Source organism: Zingiber officinale, chromosome 8B, assembly GCF_018446385.1.
Source record: "Zingiber officinale cultivar Zhangliang chromosome 8B, Zo_v1.1, whole genome shotgun sequence".
In the NCBI taxonomy this organism is placed as follows: domain Eukaryota; kingdom Viridiplantae; phylum Streptophyta; class Magnoliopsida; order Zingiberales; family Zingiberaceae; genus Zingiber; species Zingiber officinale.
Genome location: NC_056001.1, coordinates 7,176,119 through 7,182,118, shown reverse-complemented (window position 1 = coordinate 7,182,118; position 6,000 = coordinate 7,176,119).

The window sequence follows — 6,000 nt, the reverse complement described above, 5'->3', positions numbered from 1 at the left end:
TGAGCTTCCTCCACCTTGATGTAGCAAGAAGCTTTCTCCACCATATCGTCAAAACTACGGGCGAGGTTTTTGATGAGGTCCCTGAAGAATTCCCCTTCCAGCAATCCATGGGAGAAGGTGCTCATCAGTATTTCCGAGGTGGCGGAGGGGACGTCATTGGCCACCTGACTGAACCGATTGATATACCTTCGCAGAGGCTCGGTCGGACCCTGTTTAAGAGCTAAAAGACAGTGGTCGGTTTTTTGATACTTACGACTGCTGGCGAAGCGACGCAAGAAGGCCGTTTTGAAATCCAAGAAGCGGTTGATGGACTCTGGGGGCAGTCCATCGAACCACTTCTGCGCCGAACCCGACAGAGTGTGTAGAAATACTCGGCACTTGACAGCATCGCTGTATTGATACAGCATAGCCGCGTTCTTGAACTTTCGCAGATGCTCCTCCGGATCTTTGCTTCCATCGTATTCTCCGATGTTCGGGGCTCGATAACCCCTTGGTAGGTTTTCTCTTAAGATCTGAGCCGAGAAGGGTACCTTGTCATCCGGGTCTTCTGGCAGATCTCTGGCAAGGGTTATAGCTTTTCCCTTTCCTGAATCCCGGGGTGGATGTAGAGAGCTCTCCGCCACCGACGCCTGCGGCTCTTCTTTCTTCGAACTATGTTCGCGAGGTCCAGGTTGATGATAGTTGCGACGAGGCTCTCGGAATGAAGTACGAGGGGCTTCTTCCTGCTGCTTCCTCTTCGAGACCCTGTCGGAGGCAGGAGCTGGTTCTTTGGATGCTTCTGGCGCTAGGCGAGGTCGTGAAACTGTTCCTTGTTTTTCAGAGGCGGCTTGCCTTCTGACCTCCTTGAAGAGCTCGTACTCCCCCGCAGTCATGGTGACATTAATCCTCCTGCTGGAACTTCGACCAGAGTCCTCCATCTTCACGCTTCGGATCAGGCTGTTGTGTTTCCCACAGACGGCGCCAAATTTGATCCTGTCCGAAAGCTGAGTCGGACGAAGGTTGGTCGCGATGGCCTGGTTGTTGACGGAAAATCGTGGGTGATTCGGCTCCCACGGGCGGCTGACGATGCTGCAGGATCCTGCACACACTCAAACGATCTCCCCCCTCACGTTAGAGACCAGAACCCAGGGAAAAAGTCCCCGGATCAGGCCCTCCGACGCTCAAGTCATGTCCTTTTTCCCCAGAAAACGCAAAGAGAAGGAAAAAACTGATTGAAAGTGAAAAGTTGTGGGGAAAAATGACGAGAGAGCGTACCCGCGTACGAGGAATCCCCTCCTTTTTATGCACCCGCCTTGCTTCCAGAACCTGCAACCCTGTCAGAAAACGTTAGACGCTGGGCTTTGTCGTATATCTCGGACACCTGTCGTGCTGCTATTGGTCGTGAAGGCATCTTCTTGTTTAGGAACCTCCGCCTTTACCCATGGGTTTTGTCTTGTAGCGAAGGACATCTGTCAGGCTACTATTGGTTATGAGGGCATCTTTTTGTTTAGGAACCTCCGCCTTCGCACATCTCACTGGTATGTAATGATTACCCTTGACGGACAATTGTGATCCTCCGGCTCCTGCACAGCTTAGCTCATCCTATTTATCGCGGTCTGCATCTACCTCACACCCCCCGACCAGATCCAGCCTCTAAGCGTTACTTATCAGTCGGGCTAACCCTGAACAGCCCTGTCGCTTTCGACCTGTGATTTGTGACTTACACTTACGGGCCTTCGAATCACAGGCCTGTAGATCGAGCTGCCTCTACCCAGCTCTGCCGATTCTGATCTATGATTTGTGACTTGCACTTCCGGGCCTTCGAATCGCAGGCCTGTAGATTGAGTTGCCTCTACCCAGCTCTACCGATTCTGATATGTGATTTGTGACTTGACCTTCCGGACCTTCAAATCGCAGGCCTGTAGATCGAGCTGCCTCTACCCAGCTCTGCCGATTCTGATCTGTGATTTGTGACTTGCACTTCCGGGCCTTCGAATCGCAGGCCTGTAGATCGAGCTGCCTCTACCCAGCTCTGCCGATTCTGATTTGTGATTTGTGACTTGTCCTTCCGGGCCTTCGAATCGCAGGCCTGTAGATCGAGCTGCCTCTACCCAGCTCTGTCGATTCTGATATGTGATTTGTGACTTTCACTTCTGGGCCTTCGAATCGCAGGCCTGTAGATCGAGCTGCCCCTACCCAGCTCTGCCGATTCTGACCTGTGCCCGGTGTTCCGCCTGTCGTCTCACTTTGTCTTTCAACTACTTTGCCCCCTTGATCGACAAGTCTGCCTGACCTCTGACTATCTCATATGCTTGCCTCTGACTGCCTAGTCAGTGTGACTATCGACTGTCGAGTCACCTTGACTATTGACTGTCACGTGCTCTTGACTTTTGACCGATATATGACCTTGACCCTTCTCGCCCTTTCCTCTTGGGCCCCTCCATTGACAACCGTATCAATTACAATGAATGGTGGTATGTCTTCACGGATTGATATAGTTGGTATCAGTATGTTTACTTTAATATGTCTTAGATCAATTTTTACTGGATACAAAATAACTAATTGAATGTCTAATCTTTTTTATACAAAGGTCATTATGTTAGGGGAAAAATATAATGCCCCCTATAATTTATCGATTTGTATCTTACTATGGGAAGATAATGTTTGAAATAAACGATATCATCTTTATTGCTTTGATGAATGATTGACATAGAAGCCCCTATGAATTGACAAAATTAATACTTATATGAATATTTGTTATAATAAATTTTGAGGTCAATTCTTACCTGGTAAAAAAATATCCTGTTCAATATCTAATCTCTCCTATAAAATAATCCACTATACTAAGATATAATACCTTATGATTTTTTCCTTTTTCAAAATGTACTAGGGTATTTTTGGAAAGACCGTTAATGACGACTTTACATTTTATTGCAATGCATGATTGGCATGGTCATGTCTACAAAATTTGAAATTAGTCTCGAGGACATATTATAAAATGAACAAAAGAAAATGTACATTTTTTTTTATGATATATTTTTACACTCAGAGCATCCATATTTACAAATTTAATATGGATGAGTTACACGGGTTCAAATAATTGAATGTGGCTTAAGAGCTAATTTTATATAGAAAAAATTTAAGAAAAAACAGAGGTATAAAGAATAAAGATAATTAACAGATAGTGGATGTATAAATAATTAATATTAATATTAACATAAATATGAGTGTGTTAATAAAAAATATGTATTAATGTAATGGACAAGGACGGAGCCAAAGGAGAAATGACGATGATCACTTCACTATGTATGAGATATAGGAATAAAAGATGAAAGAAAAGTGAATGGAACGATATGATCGACTCCCCTCAATATAAATACATACATTTCATCTCCTCTATATGAAATTCCTGACTCCGTCCCTCATAATGGTACTTAGACATGTTATTTAAAATTTAAAAGTAATAATAAATCTAGTTAGTTCTTCGGTGATCAGTCCGGTTCCATAAAATTTTTCCACCTTCTATTAAAGTAAATTGGAAAGTACTCATGGTAGGTAGTCTAAAAGTCTAGTATTATTTGATTACACACTTTATTTGGATGAATTTTTTTAAAAAATTTATTAAATCATGAATATCTAAATGATAATATGGATATATCATAATTCAAAAGAGACATATGTTATTTAAAAATATAGCATATATTAATATTCAAATCAATAGGATACTCTAGATGATACTAAAATTAAATCCCTTTTCAACTAAAATTAAAATTAAATCCCTTTTCAACTAAAATTAAGCACCTTGGAAATAAGCTGTTTAATATATCTATTGTGAAAAGGTTATTCAATTCCTTATTTATGACTTCAGGGTACGATGATAAAGGCAGAGATCTTCCCGGAAGGAATTGTCCAAATTATATACGTTTGCACAACTTCTAAATGCATTGAAATACCCAAGTTCCCTTTTTCTTTTTCTTTTTTATTTGTTTTTAAAGTTGCAAGTGACATTTGGAGGGTTGTGTGTGCTTGACCATTCACCAAAGATCGCATCGCATTGAAATATTAAACTTTGTTGATTCCTTTCTTTTGGAAGACGAAAGCAAATGGAACGAATAAAAAAAGGAATATCAGCAGCTTCGCGCGTTGTCAATTTCTTTGTGAGATAAGAAGTCGGAATCCAGCCACTACTTTTTATCTGACCGAAAATAAACTAGATAATATATGACTATCGATTTCTAATCGCTTGGAAAAACAAGTTGATTTCCAAGGAGATATTACTTTAAAGCATTGTGAAAGGAGTCTCCAATTTGATCCGTTCCTTTTGGAAAAGTAACACGCTTTTGTTTAGTCTTGATAATGATTCGAGCTCTAATGCTTACCTCATAAGTTCTAGAAGGAGTTGTGATATGTGCAAGGAAAAAATTCAAGGATAGATACATATATTCATGGTCCATCATTTCATTTTTTGTGGGTCACATCATTTTATGTGTATATTCTTGAGTTGTTCCTTAAGATTTTTTCCTTGAGCAAATCGTTTCTCTTTTAAAAGTTAATAATCGCTTATAATTTATTTTCTCTATCTTGGAGTACTAAGGATGAATGTAATCATCTTTTTTATCATTTTAGATAATGATTCTTAGATAATGATTCGAATGTTAGGCGAATGTGCAGACTCTGAATGAAGTAGATATTACGGACCAATTGATTAGGTCTATAGTAATAATTATTTTAAGAAAATATTTGTTTTAAAAAATAAAAAATATATCTAGTATAATCGTATGTAATTTTGTAAAAGAAATATAATTTTTTTTAATCTTATTTAGCAAAATAAACTTTATATCCATACTTTTATTAAAAGTGAAATATACATTCAACGTAAAATATTATAAATAAAATAGATATACCTACAAAATAGGATATATTAAAACACTTCTGTTTTATATGAAATTCATAAAATTAGCAAAATTATTTTGGATTAAAACGTAATAACATCACATGAAGATGATTTTTTATAAAAGCGTTAAATAAAAATATAAATCCGAGAGAAAAATAAATTATAATGTGTGGTGTAAATTTTCAGAAACTGATATGAAAATATGAAAATATAAATATAATATTACTGAAATTTAATAAAGGAAAAAAGCTCTTTAAAATGTTGATAAATAACTTCTAAAAATTAAAGGTGTATTTGGTTAGGGGTTATTCTTGATAACCTTAGTTATTCATTTAAAATTATCAACAAAATCCCTGTTTGATTTAGGAAATCGATGATTCTCGAGTAATGTTTCATGCCCGACATGTCAGCAAAAGGGACATGCAACCAGGAATCGAAAAATTTTGGAAAACTGAGATTTTTCTTGATTCTGGGGTTATTGAATTTTCCAAAAATACCCTCGGATGAAAGAAAAATGTGAAAAAAAAGTAAAATGTAAAGAAAAAAAATAAAAAATAAAAAAATAAATAAAAAAATTAAAGAAAACGTAATTTTTTTTTAAAAAAATAAAAAATCATTAAAAAAAAAATGATAAAAAAAAACTTTTAAAAAATAAAAAAATAGAAAATAGAAAAACCATTAAAAATAAAAAAAAAATATTAAAAAATAAAAAAAATAGAAAAAACATTAAAAAAATAAAAAAATACAAAAAAAACGTTAAAAAAATAGAAAAAACATAAAAAAATAAAATAAAATAATATATAAAAAAATATATATAAATAAAAGAAAGGTGAAAATATAGTAAAATAGAATAGAGTTTAAATAATAATAATAATAATAATAATAATAATAATAATAATATTATTATTATTATTATCTTACTATCTTATTAAAAATCTCCCCCCTTTACTAACTAATTTTGGTGAAGCCTAAAATACATTTACGTTAATGTCCTTTTTTCTATTCACACTAAAAATAATTCCAAGGTTTATTGGTAATTCCACAAGCGAAACAATAAGTGATATAGAGTTTGAGACTCGGCTATAGCGTATTATTATGAATTTTTCTCATCATTAATTTTCTCCGGT